Source organism: Vitis riparia, chromosome 19, assembly GCF_004353265.1.
Source record: "Vitis riparia cultivar Riparia Gloire de Montpellier isolate 1030 chromosome 19, EGFV_Vit.rip_1.0, whole genome shotgun sequence".
Lineage (NCBI taxonomy): Eukaryota > Viridiplantae > Streptophyta > Magnoliopsida > Vitales > Vitaceae > Vitis > Vitis riparia.
The window spans coordinates 12,602,723-12,619,240 of NC_048449.1; the positions used below are offsets into that span (position 1 = coordinate 12,602,723).

The following is a 16,518-nucleotide window of genomic DNA, read 5'->3' on the forward strand; positions in this document are numbered from 1 at the left end:
CAGTTTAAATTGTTTTTGTTAATAGATTAGATGGATGTTTTAACACTCAGAAAAATTGAAATGCAGCCAAATATGCGGAAAAAAGAAATGGTTGTGACCAATAGTTATATTTATTCTCTTTAATTTTTAGGGATAGAGCATCAACAATCCTTGTGATGAGTTAATAATGTTGAGAAAAGTCAATGATTACACAATGTAGCTTAAAACCAAATATGTCATCAAAGAAGACATCAATAATCACCCCCACACAATGATATGTTGTATAATTCATTACTTGTATCAAACACAAATTTCCTTCAATGTGTGTCTATGAATAAAAGAGAGTTCTTGGTTTATATTCGACATACACGCTATACAGGCCATGCTAATAGCAATTGATAACAAGAATCTCAACACTGAAGTCCACGTAGAATCAGGTGTGCACCATATTGGGGTTGCATAGTTAGGATACTGAAAGGAGCATGAGCATAGGATGGCGAAAGTTCAAATGAGAAGTGTTGTAAGATCATTGCCAAAGCTATTTTTGCTTCCATCATTGCAAAATTTTGTCCAATGCATACCCGAGGACCCCAACCAAATGGGAAAAATGAAACTTGGTTTTTTGTTGCCTTCAAAACTCCTTCTGCAAACCTCTCTGGATTAAACTCCTTTGCATCATCCCCCCAAATTTCATGATCATGGTGAACTAGGATGGTGGGCAACACGACCTGCACTCCAGCTGGAAAACACATGTCTCCCACTTGAGTGTCCTTATAAACAGCTCTAGCTAGCATTGCTACTGGTGGGTATAACCTAAGAACCTCATGAAAAATCATGGTAACCTGTGGTAGAGAAACTTTAGAAGTTGTTGCAAGAGAATTCTTACTAAAATACATTCTAAATCATTATGAAGGACACTGAAGAATAAAGCAATTTCTTAAAATAGTGATGCAGAAGACAAAATGTTCTAAATCATGCATGACAAAATATCAAGTATGCAAAGGACATTGCATATCCCATGGATATAATAACTTAAGAACCTCATGAAAATCATCATAATCTAGCAGAGAAATTTGAAATCATGGCATGAGAACCCGTTCCTGAGCTACTAAGTGAAAGCAAATGTTTAGTACAAGATATAAAAACTTAAGAGAAATGAGTTTTCAATTTTACTCCAATTATGGGGAAAAAAACAGAGTACTATACGATTTTAGTGAGAATCATTAAACTGAAGATTGGACTGAGTACTCACAATTTTTAGGTGATTTAATCCATCAGCTTCCGGTTTTTTATTCCCAAAAACCTGTAAAACCTCTTCTCTTGCACGAGCTTGCCAGTTTGGATGCTCGCTTAGCAGGACCATTGTCCATACAAGCAAAACTGAGGTTGTCTCTTGGCCAGCAAGATAGAATAGCTTACACTCTTCAATGACATCTTTGACACTCATTCCATCTTCTTGTTATTTTGATGTTCTTGAATTTCTCTAAAATTGGATTCCATTAGTATACCTAATAAGTCTCTATTAGCAGTTTCGCCAGCCTTCATTGCCTTCTCCCTTTTGTTAATGATACCCCTCAACAATGCATATACTTCTTTGCTTATTTGCTTCATCCTCCTGTTCGTCTTTGTGGGTAAAAACCTGCATGCATGTTAGTAATTCTAGTAAATAAAACATCACATGAAACACACAGACATTAATTCTTATTTTCATCCATGCCTTCTACTTCTCCATTAATTTTTTGAAACTTGTATAAGGCTTCAAAGGTAGAAACTATCAAGACAATAACTAATGGTTTCATCTACACATGTGTTGCAGTGGTATCTCATCATCTTGACACAATATCCTGCAAACATAAGTTGGGATACTAAACATCAATTAGTGAAACATACTACTTTCTAAGTGTTACACAAAAGAAGTAATTGACTAAAAGGGGATGAAATGATCTTAGAGTTGTAAATCTAATATCTCTTATGCTTGACCTTGAAAAGTAATCCATTTTTAACATAAATTCTCTTCAAACATAAATTCCCTTTGACCTTGTTAACCAAACACACTTTGAGCATTGTGAAACTTTCAACCTATGAAGTGAAATTTGTGTTGGCATCATTTGTAGGTCATGAAATTTGTTCAAGAAACTTAATTTACCACACAAGAGACTGATAAAGATCTATATGGATATAAAATCAACAATCACCTTATGAGAAAAATCTAGTTCTCCATGATGGTGTTGAATTTTGAAGTTAAATTTTGCAGTTGGAGTCTTGCACAAAATCTGCAACATCCAAATATTTTCTTATTTTTATTTGGTCAAGATTTGGTTTCTATTTTGTAGGAAGTAATTGTTCATCATCTAGTACCTTGATTTTCTGTTATTCTAATGTCATTTCAGTTACAAGCTCATGTATAAATTCAACACTCTTCATCAATAAAATGTATAAATCCAAAAATATATATTCTGCATAAGTGTTTTAATCTAAGATCAACAGATGGAAGCCAGTATATTGATACAAAATATCATTTATTAGAGAGTACATTATGAAATATGAAGTGCAATTAAAATTTACAAAATCTCATGATCAAATTGTGAAAACATTAATCAAGTCTCTCAAGTTTAAAGATTTTAGAAAGCTAAGGATGCTATTTTTACAAATCAAGTTGATGGGAGGATGTTAGTTAAACTAGATTTAGAAAGTTTCTAAAAATTAGATTTTGAGTTAGGTTTTAAAAGTTAATTAAAATATTTTATACAAAATTCTTGATTTAGTTTGAAAATTCATATCAGTTGTTCAACCTTTTAAATTCTGTAACGTATGTAGATTATAGCCTCTTTCCCTAAGCCTGCATTTTTCTTTCATTTCATGGTGTCAACACTTCAGGAAAGCAAAATTTCCTAAAATGGAATATGGTGTGCAAGGACAAAGAGACTTGTTAGGCATTTAAACTCTACTGAAATGTAAGACTGATTTGAAACCAAAATTTGAGCAAACTAAATCTGCTGAAACACTGCTACAAAAAGAAAACAAAGCCCCAAATAACTCTTTGATCTTTTGTACCAAGCACACTCGTGTATGAATAGTTTCAGAAAAATAAGCTGCATTTTTCTTGAAATATTTTTATGCATACCTCCATCCCGGGATATAAACTGACATTGTAACCTGGATTGCAAGATGTGTTTGTTCTTTCTGGAGCTGGAATATCCTTCTTCCTTCTTCATAGCTACTACCAAATGCTGTCCGAGAAATCACATCCCCTGTCAAATTTTCAAGATAGGGCCAAACATCCAACTCACATGATCCCCCCACCGAAAGCATTTTCCATTTGGTCACCATGTCGCTACAACTCAAATGAAATGCCGGCAACATATTCTATAACAAATTCAACCACAAAATAAATTAATAAAGACCAAAACAGTCCAGTATCCAGTTTCAAATTCAATATACAGCCATTTATCACTGACATGCGAAATAACAATTTAACTAGTTTATAAAGCATGTACTGCTTAAAGTCATCATATGTTAGGGAGAGTCATATGGGTGATGGGTGGAGGATGAGGAATATTCAGTTTTACCATGGAGGCACTGACTAAAGAAATCATAGAAAAAAATGTGCATATTCATGAAAAGTTAGATGTATGGGTAATAAGCAAGCAAGATAAGAAAGTTGTTAAGATCTTGCTTATGGTTCAAATTACCTATGGTTTACATTGGTAAATAAAACTTCTGAAAATTTCTATTGGAGACTGGAAAAAGACTTTAGATGAGTAAGAAAAAAATAACAAGGAAAAGGTAGGACACATTGGGTATGTGAAAATACTTCATTAAACTGATCGAAATATTTGGGAATTTCAATAATTATCTTTATGGTAGCTGAAAAAGGTACCTTAAAATATATGATAATTTTTCAAATACTAATATAAAATTATCTTTCGAAGACACAATTTTAGTGCAGTTTTCAAGTGTTAAATTTACTTTTTTAAAAAGACAACTTTATAAAATTCAGTTCTTTTAACTTTTAAATGATAACTTTCGAATTAGTATCTAGCAAACTTTTAAATGATGATTTAAATGATAACTTTTAAATTATAAAATAAATTTTCAACTACCATATTTTAGAAGGTTATATATCAATCTAAGATACATGAGATGAGAAATGGGTATTCATAACCTCCAAATCTCATATATATTATCACTTCAATTTTTTTTTCCACTGCATTCACATGCTCAATCTCTTTTCCAACAGTGAGAGGGCTATGCAGAGAAGTTCAACTAGGGAAAAAATCCAAGTCTGTAGTACATGAAACAATGGGAGAGCCTTGTGGAACTGTAGTATGTCACAATTGAAGCAGTTTCAATTATGGAACTGTTTGTTCACTTTCAGAGTTTGTGAAAAGATTAAAAAAAAAAAAAAAATACATGGAAATAAGGTAAAATATTCTGGTTTGGAAACTGGGCATTGAAAATTACCTTCAACTTTTCTAGATGGAAAGCTGGGTTGATGATCTTTCTACGTTTAGCCCATCGTTCGCCTTCCAAGGTCACCAGACCAGAAACCAGCAACTTGCCAAGTGGGTGTGGGGGTGGCTTTTGAAAGACATTGGACTTCAACAAAACATCCCTTATTAGCTCAGGCTCCATAATGTTTACCATTGGATTTGGACCGAACCATGCAAAGAAATTTTTACCTGCACGTTTATGCCATTATTGGATAGTGTTAGCCTCAGATTGCTTTTAGTTTGGACTTCACACAAATTCAACTTTGGGTATTAAAATTCTGTTGAACCCAACTTGGACCATCGAAAACAACGAAAACTTCAACCATAGTTTCTATGCTGAGTTATTATAAATGGACTAAATCATTTTTTCAGAATTGTCTCAACGTCAATTGATATTAAGGAATGAACTCTATTCATTGTAGCCTTAAGATTAAATAATGAAATCAAGAGGGCTATCAATATGCTTGGCAGGCTGGGTGACAGTTTTGGATAGATACAACAATTTTAATTATTTAGCTTTGGATTATTTCCAGAGAATATTCTGCAATCTAGCATGGGATACTTAAAGACTACATCCCACAAAAAGACAAAAAAAATGGTGCCAATTTCAAGGAGGCTAATCATTCACCTGCCTTTAGCCAATGATTAGTTACAAACAAAACCTTCCGAAAAGAAAAGGGGAGAGCCCATCTGGATGGACTTGAATCACTATGTTTTGTCATGTACTAATGGACGAGAGCGGCTACAAAATTCGAGTTTCAAATAACAAATTTTTAGTAAGGATGTTCCTGAATGATATAATTACTCACGTATTATCAAATATATGTATGTAGAAGCTATTTTAATTGTCAACACAATAGAATTGGCATTGAAAGAAAAATTAAGATTTAACCAATTCTGCAGTTAGCTACCAGTTCATTTATACTTTGAGCACAAATAACTGACATAAAAATTCATCCAAAAGTTCCGTAACTTGAAACGTCATAAATTAATTCCAACACTTGAAAAAAAAAAAGTGAAAATTTGGCATAAATTAAAAGTTATTCACAGCTCCCAGAAACTAAACAATTGAAAAGTAAAAACAGTACTTTTCAAAGTGGAAGTATATTAATTTCTTGATGAAATAAATTGCAATACAGTTAGCAAAGATTAAGAACAACCACTGAAATCTAAACCTTTGGTGTAATTTAAAAAAGAAGAATAAAAAAACAGGAAGGAAAAGAAAATTAGTTAGGAAGTATAAAAAAGTTGACCATAATTTGAAGAAATCAGCAAACTTTAATACTATGATGAAAAGTAATAACTCATATCGGTACCGTATTTCTTAATGAAATGACAATGAAAGGGCAGGACACGCGGAGCAATATCATCGGAGAGGCTGATTGGTCTTGAATATGCTTCTTTTAACATCATGGACATCTCTTTGAAGTCCCCATGCAAAAGCCTATAAGAATTCCCAGCCAGGCCTTGCTCTCTAAGGCATCTTTCTAACCTCTTTGGCCTCAACCACACCCAATTCAGTAGCCTCCATAAACAGCTTATGAGCACAGTAAGGAACCCAAAAGAAATTGCAACTGAGCTATGCTTCATTTCCAGTTTGAGGGACTTCTATCAGGAGAGGTGTGTTAAATTACTTCAGAGTGAGAGAATGACTTTATACTGCCGATGTGTATAAATTGGCCCCTCTTCTATTCCCTCGTGCCGGCAAACATAGAAGATTTCGTCAATGCCTAATGGGGATAAGAACGTCCAGTATTTTAAAATCTATAAATTATCTATTTTAATTGTCTCTATCAATATGGATTTTAAACTTCTCAATGAATTATTAATTTATTCTATTTGATACATTTCAAAGTTTGTGCAATCATCACTGCTTATTAAAAACTATATATGCCATGAATGTAGAAGGCAAAATTTGAGCATACGGAATATGGAATTCTATTTGATGGACCAACTTTCACTTGTGAGTCGATGGAGCATGTGGATGCTCACTTTCAGAGCCTCAAGGGACAGCTCGCATCCCTCACATCTTGGCAGATGTCGCAGGGTGCTTCCAGCTCTGCAACTCCATCTGATCTGAACTTTTTGATACTTTATGTTTTTTTTTTTTTCGTTTTTTTGTTTTTTGTTTTTTTGTTTTTTTTTTTTTTTTTTTTTTTTTTTTTTTTTGTGGATAAGTTTATTTTGTACACCTAACCCATCTTGGCTCAGTCTATCATATATTTTGTTTGTCTAGATGTACTTTTATTTTCTTATCTCTTGTATCCAGAACCTTTTTTACCATATATGTCCATGTGTTTGCTTTTCTTTTCTCCTTTTCGTATGCTTACTGCTTTATCATGCTCTTTGTCATTTTTTGCAACAAAAAGGGGGAGATGGATTGTTGATTTGATTGAGTGTTTTGATATTCATATTTTTTTGACATATGTTTCATGACTTGCATCCCCTTACTCGTTTACCTGATTTGATAAAATTGATCAGTAATCTTTCTTCCCACACACTACTTTACCTGGGTATGTTGTTTAGTGTGTGCGAGTTCTAGGTACTAGGGTATTGCTCAGTTTTTGGATGTGGCTTCTAGTCCTTTGCACGTTAGATGATGAATTGGTTTAGACAAGAGGTATTGAGAGATTTGTAAACTCCATTTGAGAGTATTGAGGGGTTTATGCAATTTGTATTTTATCACAAAATTGCCAAAGGGAGAGATTGTTCGTACATTAGGTGATGTAGTTTAAAATTGTCAATTTTGTTCTATTCATTTTGGTTTAGGATCTTTCTAGATTGTGTCTCACTCCCCATTAATTGATCAACCAGGATTACATAGGTAAGTGTAAAAAGATTTGGGAAAGGCAAGTTAGTTTTTGGTATGACATGGCATGGATTGAGTGGTTTAAAATTGAGCAAAATGACTTTCTAACCGGGTTTAAAAAATGCCTAAAGCACTCAAGCACTCTTAAGAGCATTTGAGCCCTAGCAACAAAATTCTCTAGAATTTTGGAGATCTGTCTTTCTATTTTTAAAGGATTTATTTTGAAGAACTTTTTAGAATTAGTCCACTAGGTTCCTAGGCTTATATATACATTGCCTAAAAAGGTTTCTGGTTTGATGCTTTTGAGTTGAAAAACCTAGTTTGTCTTCCTGTTTTCAAAATTATAAAAGAAACATTAATATTTACTTCTGCCTAGTCGAGAAGGAGATTTGTATCCCCCTCAAGTGCTGAAGTGAGATCCTCTATGAGCACATGAGATGTTGCATTGTGGACACAAAACACAGTGTAGGTGTTAGGTAGTAAGTCTTAGTAGTAGCTTTTATCAAGTAAAATTGAGTACATACCCCATTATATATGATGGAGAGCTCCTCTAATGCATATCCTAGAATCGAAATCAATTGATACTAAATTAACACCCAACCCATATTTCAAACGAAATCTTGCAATTTCACATTTTGAGCACCAATCCATGAAAACTATATTTTTAGGGAGCAATTTCAATTGATTTAGGAGAGCATATTAGATCTTACCCTTCCCCTCTTGAGACTTGAGACTTAGGAGTAACCTGTTTTCGGATAGATTCAATATCACTAATTGATTAATTTCTATGTACAATATGTTTTTCTAAATTTTAAACTCATAAAAATTCCATCCTTTTAATTCTATTAGAATAACGTAAATCATATGGAAGTTAGATTCTAAATCTCAAGTCTTCACATCATCAAGTATCAACTATAAGAACTCAAACTCAACACTTTAGTGGCTCTAAAGAGTCTATTTTAGTGCATTTGAGGTATTTAAAAATGACCTAATGCTTGTTTTTTTTTTTTTTTTTGTTATTAATGCCTTAGCCATTTGTTTTTGATATTTTTTGTGAGTATTTTTAGAACTTTAAGGTATTTTGAAAATGAAGTAGACTCTGTGGAGGATTCTCAAAGAATAAAATGCCTAAGTAGAGAGCAAGAACAAATTGTGTACCTTTTAAGTACACAGGAGTCTATTATGCATCTCTCAAGTGTGACACCAAATTAGATTGCACACTTCCTCTAGCAATTTAAGTTGAGCACCTTTCCCATGATTCAAAGGTTGCATACCCCCTCAACAATTGAACCCAATAAGAGCACTCAAGTTGTGCATGTCCGTAACATCTTAATTGCACTTGTCCCTACCACTACAGTAGCGTATCCCTAGGGCCACTCACCATGCATTGTCACACCCCAAAGCCCACTCCAAGGGCATGATGATCTTTTCACACCTAGCTCATGCCCTAGGGCTCAAAGTGGAAACGACACAAACATTTGTATTGTAATTGGAAATTTACCAATTACCAAATTCCCGGATCAAACTTTTTCAATTATGCTTGCAAATAGGAGATATAACATATACTTATTTTCATAAAAACTTTTGAGTTCAAAATGCTAATACATTCAAACTTTTCTACAAAACTTTCTCATATCCATTTCAAAACAATTTCTCATCAAACCAAATCGAATACATTCAAAATATCTTTACTTTGGTTATCATATGACATATGGTGCCCAATTAGGTGGGACTTTGCAATTGAGTAACTAGTTTCAAATTTGTTCAATTTAAGGTGAACAAAACCAAATGTCAACAATTATAACTCATTGACTAGGGTCATAAGGTCAACTATTATAACCCATTGACTAAGGTCATATAACATCAACTATTATAACCCGTTGACTAAGGCAAAAAATGTCAACTATTATGACCCGTTGACTAAGGCCATATAATCTAGAGTTAAATACTTTATTTCATTAATTCAAACTTACAAAACAAAACATCATATCTCCTCAATTTTTCATTTTTCATAAACAAAGAAAATACTCAAATATACTTTCAATAAAAAACATATATTTGATCCATGCTTAAAGATAAAAATGATATTTTTACACATTTCAAAATACAATATAAAAAGAAAATTATTTTTTTTTTACAAAAATCTGCATTAATTTCCTTTACCTTGAAGAAGCATTCAAAATCTTAAAGTATTTAGCTTTGAAGAATTTCCTCCTCACCTAACTTAATATCATACACAATATTGATTATTGATTATTTATCTAAATATATAAATTTGACAATCCTAAAAATATTTTATTTAGTATTAGGGATCCTAATTAATTTCTCATGTTAATATTATTACCATCCAATATTATTTTCAACTTCCTAAACAATAATTTATTTCTCTTTTCAAACTTATCTAAATTAAATCTTTTAAGAATATTTATTTGCATTAAACATTATTACTATTATTAAAATCTCCTATTAAAACTTAACAAATACCCCATGCAATTCTTTTTTCTTTTTCCCAGTAACTCCACACCAACTCCATTCATTATTATTATTTCTTTTTATTATTATTATTATTATTATTATTATTATTATTGCTATTATTATTATTATTATTATTATTGCTATTATTATTATTATTATTATTATTATTATTATTATTATTAATTTCAATACCCAACAACACCTTAACCTATTTCTCTTCCAAGCCATCAATGTCCTTTTCTTCCTCATCGTTTACCAAAATACTATTTACTTCCTTTCCTAGGTCAACGTGCTAACCATTTCTTAGTTCACTACTACAAAAATAATTTATGGTGTCACTTTTAACATAATGACACCATAGGGTTTATAATTAATAAAGGTGACACATCAGATAAAAAATCTTCAATTGAGGTGGTTAGATGATATTAGTTTTATATTTACAGTGTCATTTTTCGGGAAGTGTCATCATATAAAATAAAATTTTTTAAGTATTATAATTTAATGAGCCCACTTGAGACCACTTTTAGAATTAATAATGAGAGACCTAGGAGTTTTAAATACGAAAAGACCTTTTTACCCTTAGTAAATTACTTAATTAATTATTAATTTCTAAATTATGATTTTACCCCTAAATTGGGTTTAGGGCATTACATGCACACTGTTCCCACTCTTGCAAAGGTTGCGCACCTGAGAAAACTCCTTCCAATGATTTGTACACTCACTAAAGTAATGCAAGCATCTAAGCCTTAACTCATCATCTATACTATCAATTCTCCCATACTAATTGCATTGAAAGCCAAGTGCAACCACTAACTCCAAGCTGACAAGTCAAGTACAAGAAAGATGGCTAGTTTACTACATTGACACATGATCTGATCCCTAACATGGGCAAGAGGTAGTTCTAGGAGAATAGTTTGAGCAATAAGAATGGATTACCTAAAGGGAAACCCATCTATAAATAGAGGATTGTCTGGGCGCACATGCACACACACACACACACACACACACACACACACACATATAAATATGTATGTATGTATGGGGAGAAGAAAAGAAAAGAAAGGAATGTTGAAGAGTTTGAATCTTTAATGGAGATGATATTAACCTTTTTAGGATTTAGTTAGGAATTTATTTTCGTAATTAAAATGACAATTAATTATTTGGATAGGATTGGTTAGGTAGTTTCCTATTTCTTTCTATATGTTTTCCTTATTTTTGTAGGTTTCCTACAGTTATATAAATAGAGGACATTTTCTATTCTTTTCTCTATGAATGAATATATGATTAGGTGATTCGTCCCCATTGCAATCATGCCATTTGATTCTGGCTCAGACGGGTGTTATCAACAAAATTTATAAAACCTAAATCACCTCACACTAGGGTAGCATAGCTAACATAGTATAGTAGCTCTAGGATCGTCCATAGGGATGGGTTTTCATCGTACAGTTGACTTAAATGAAGGAAATAAAATGGTGCTTTTTCTTATGAAAGTTAGCTTTTAAAGAAAATTGGAATTATGGTTGCAAAGATTGATTTTAAGTTAAGCAAAAACAATAAGTGAAATTAACTACAAAGAAAAGGGTCTCTTAGAGCTTCAGGTCACTAGGATCGGGCTTCTTAGGCAAAGGGGGAGATTCCGGATCTTCTCCTCGCATTGGGGATAATAACATAAAGGGTGGTTATCTCCCAAACCGGTTTTATATTTAGCAATTAAGATTTGATCCAAAGGTTTCATGAGAAATGCTAATTGTTTCCCATTAATGGCTTCAAACACTAAAGACTTTCACCTTGAACCACCTTCCAATGGCTCGTAAATGATAACTAATAGACATCCATGGATCTGGCAATAAGCATCCATGGAATCCGAAAAGCTTACCAAGTATTGGCCATTCAAGGTGCTTTTAAGGGATTTAAAACTAAACCTTTAAATAAAAACCATTGATGGTTAATAACTACTGTCATTTAAAGCAAGGATAACTCCTACCTTTGCATTCAGGTCCTTCACCTAACTTCCATCACTCCAAGAAACGTAAAACCTAGCCACTCATCCCCTGAGAAATCATCCTCAAATGTTGTTTGGCTAGCAAAAAAAGTGAAAACAAAATGAGAAGGAAAGGCAGAACAAAAGCTCTGTATATTTCTTAGTATAGGAATTTACAAGTGTTTTATGAAAAACATACATAATTTTTCATCCCTCTATCTCTCTCCTTATATATAGGCTACCTAAAAGATATATAAAAAGATATAAAAGAAAATATCTAGGTTGGTTACAAGGAGAAACTAGGAAATTACATAAAATATCTTAAAATAAAAATCTAACGGAGTTGGTGCACAGGAAGATTTTGCATACCATGCGAAACTATTTGTTGTTGGATTTCTTCCTCTGGTTTTCTTCCTCGCATCTCTGATTGGCTTGGCAAAGGGCTATGAAGTGCTCCAAAGCTTGGATTCTTCATGTATTTGAGCTTTATCTAGCATTGCCATGGATTTCACCATATTTTCCCTCATTCTTGGCTTGTTTCAATGATAAAAAAGCTACCAAAAACACCAAAACTTGCCAAAAACTGATTAGTAACCCTTGCTAGGTTCCTTAATGTGCCAATTGAGTTAAAAGGTATTAACTACTACTCAAAAGTGTTTAAAATAGTTATTTTCAAGCTATAAAAGAGTTGTTTTTTAGTAGTAATCACTAGGTAAAATTAAGCTACAGGTTTCTTAATGGTATCAAATCCAACATCTAATTACTAGGAATAATGGTTAAAATAACAATGATAGGTGCTTCCAATTATGATAACAACTTGAATGAGGCAGATAGAAAACCTATCCCTCATTAGAATTTTATGACCAATGGTCATGGTCACTCTTCTTAGCTAATTATTTCTCACAAATTAACTTAATGGAGAAAATTATCTTTAATGGTCTCAATTTTTCAAACCTTTCATTCGTGGGCATGGACAAATTGAATATTTTATTAGAGCAACATCAACACCACAAGGAACAATTTTCATTGAGACATAGGAAGTACATAATGTCAGATTATGTCATGGCTAATCAACTCAATGGAACTCAAGATTAGGAAGACAAACATGTTCATGCCTATAACTAGAGAGATCTAGGAGGCTACCAAGGAAACCTATTACGACTTGGTAATTAGCTCAGGTCCATAAGATAGCCATACAAATAAAAAATACCAAGCAAGGTAATATGAATGTAATTCAGTACTATAATACACTTAAAACTCTTTGGTAAGAACTTAATTTGTTCTATGATTATGAATATCATTGTGCATAAGATAGTGAAATGTTCTAAAAGATGATGAGAAGGATCGAGTATTTGCATTCCTAGTAGGGTTTAAATAATAAATTAGATAAGGTTTACCTCTTTACTTAATATTACCCTAGTTATAAAAAACCAGTAAGCTTCATATTTCGGCCAATGATCCAAATTTCAAAAGAATTCATGGAAGGCCCTAGTGTGACCATCATATCCTCTAAATGCTTCCAAAATTCAAAATATTCATTGACAAGTGATTAACCATTATCTTTTCCAAATGCATCTTTAGATGTCATATACCCAAAGGTGTTCAAATTCGTAAGATATTGACCAAGTCTAGATATTAAGAAGGTATATCATCCTCTACCATTAGAAAGAAGAAGATACATTATCCTCTACTAATGAAAGCACATATGTCATCATCTCAACAAATCAAGCATGCGTGCAAATTTGTCTTCTTGGTCTTCTAATTGCGGTCAAGCAAGTATTAATGAAGTACTTAATTTGAAGCATCTGTTTATCATCTACAGTGGTTGTAGTTGCTAATCCAATAATTTCACTCCTTTGAAAGTGGTACAAATTATTCTTCCTTATTTCTTGTATCACCACAAGTTTACTTGGCATAACTTTCAAAATCCCATATTTTATAGTAACAATATTGAACCCTATGGGTTCTAATACTTCAATTGAGATGAGACACTTATTCATACTAGGAACGTACCAAACATCACTCAAAATTTTAGTTGATTCATCAAGAGTCTTCAACTAGATGGTATCTATTATTGTTATCTCACAAGCATTATCATTCCCCATGTAAACAACTCCATCTTGTAGTTCTTCAAAGCAAGAAAACCACTCCTTCTAAGAATGCATGTGAAGGTGGACCCAATATCCGAAATCCATTCATCTAAGTTATAAAACAAGGATAAGCAAACCAAAGCAAAGTTTGACCCATCTTCTCCAAACTTAGCCACACAAGCATCGAATACTATTTATTCTTTATTCTTATTTTGTAGCTTAGGACAATCATTATTCTGACACTACCAAAAATTAAGTATGGTTGACCCATTTATATTTACTTTTCGGACATATTTAAGTTGATGCAAATTTCTAACACGCCTATTCCATTGCAAATTGAATTATCCATTGCTTATATGTAACTATTTACCAACAGTAATTGCAACAACAAATACCTGTTGACAAAAATATTATTGCAATTGATTTAAACCATTGCAAATGTTCAACTAATATACTTTGTTACAAAAGCAATTTACCTATAAAATAGAAAAAAAAAAGTGAACTTTCAAAAAAATTACTACTCACTAAATTAGTTTTATTATAGTGGATAATTATACCACTCATAATTTGCTCCAAAAATAATTGTAGTCATATGAATATAAAATCTTTTCACCATAGTTGTATGATAAATACGATCTAGCTAGTGACAAAACAATTTTATGATTATTTTTTTGGGTTCATACAATATTTACATTTTTTTTTAATCATAATAGTTTTAACATTGTATGATAAATACGATCTAGCTAGTGACAAAACAATTTTATGATTATTTTTTTGGGTTCATACAATATTTACATTTTTTTTTAATCATAATAGTTTTAACATTGTAATATTTTTTTAACTACTTTTTATTGTCCATTTTAGAAAGAAATAAATTAAAAATTATTGATATATATATATATATATATATATATATATATATATATATATATATATATGTATGTATGTATGTATGTATGTATATATGTATGTATGTATGTATGTATGTATGATATAATGTATGATATCGAATAATAATATTGAAAATTTAAAAATACATTTTATAGAGATTTATCTAATTTGAATGTATTCAATAACATAAAAAAATGATAGTACATGTATAAGTAATTTTTATTTTAAAATGTTGATAATTTTATTTATAAATTTATATTTATTTTACATTTAATTATTATACAAAATACACAACAATCAAAATTAATTAATTTATAATTTATATATAGATAATATTTATAATATAAATGCATAAGTATATAATATTTACATTTATGAATCTTATATACATTCTTTATATTACACATAACAAAGTTGACTTGATGGCACAGTTGCTTCCTTTCAAACTTGAGGTCGAGGGTTCAATCTCAAGAAACAACATCCAAGCCAATATCCAAAACTAGCAAGGAGAGGAGTGTACAAGATGCCCCATGTGAATGTAATGAAATCGAAATTTCATGACAACCTAAAATCTTTTATTATTTATATTTGTCAACCAACTTAATTTGTTGGTAATAGTGATGGTCTAAATCCATTGGATAGTTTGTTGCTAAATATTTTTTATTGGCAATGAAAAATTCCCATCAATAGACTTTTGCCAACACACCTTTCCTCTCCTACCATGCGATGGGATTATCGATTGGTAAATGTTTATTTCGACTATGTATATTAGTCAAGAAAAGTTAAAATTCTTGTAAAACGATGACCCTTGTCATGAAAAAAAACACATTCATCTTTTGCAAGTATACATTTAAATTAAGAATTGTCTTCTTTTCTAGGTTTTCAACTTTGAGATTAGCCATTAGCTATTAAAGCTTCCAATGATATATCTCTATGATCGCTTTGGTCCTTCTTCCTTTATTCAGAGCTTAGCAAAGTGCGACACACAACATCAAAAGTAATCTTATCCTTACCAGAAAGTAAGGTGATGGTCAAATTTTCATACACATCAAGAAACAAATTCAATAACAATAGGGCCTTATTCTCATCTTCAATGATCTCATCTAAATTCAACAAATTTGCTCTGATTCTATCAAATGCATGCATATGATAATTCATAGACATATCTAGTGGATACTAGAAGCAAAAAAGTTTTTTCTTCAAATATAGTTGATTTTCTAGATCTTTTTTCATATACTTGTCTTCCAATGTCTTCCATAAATGTTTTTGTGAATATCTCTTTCATAATGGAATAATTTTAAGCTTTAACAAGATATAAGTGGATGGAACTATAAAATTGACAATTGATCCCTTACCCATTCTTTATCATTCATGTTTTCAAGTTTTTCTTCCAAAACAATATCCAAATCCTATTGACATATCTAATTAATGCCTCTTACTGCCACATTCCAAAAGTACTAGTCCTATCAAATTTCTCTATTACAAATTTCGCATTAGTAACCATAGTTTTAACTAACGAAGTTTTTACCTTTTCTTTTAACTAGTGCAATAACAAATAACATTGAACTAACCTTGAAACCAACCTTGGATAGAACTAATGCTCTTATACCATTTTGTTGTGCTTTAACCTAATACCATAAGACTTCCAAAAGTACCAAATAAAATACAAACTAAACTAGTCCATAATATAAAGAGAAATATCAAGAGAAATAAAAATAAAGGAGGGTACACAATATTTATGAGGTTTAGTAAGGATGTCTTACCTATATCATTGGACAATGATGATCAATCCACTAATCT

At 31.6% G+C, this 16,518-nt stretch overlaps 1 pseudogene; it reads right to left on the bottom strand.

Annotated features, from left to right (window-relative positions):
- Positions 1–389: 389 nt before the first annotated feature.
- LOC117908219 lies at positions 390–6,756 on the bottom strand (annotated as a pseudogene).
- Between the last annotated feature and the right edge of the window lie 9,762 nt (positions 6,757–16,518).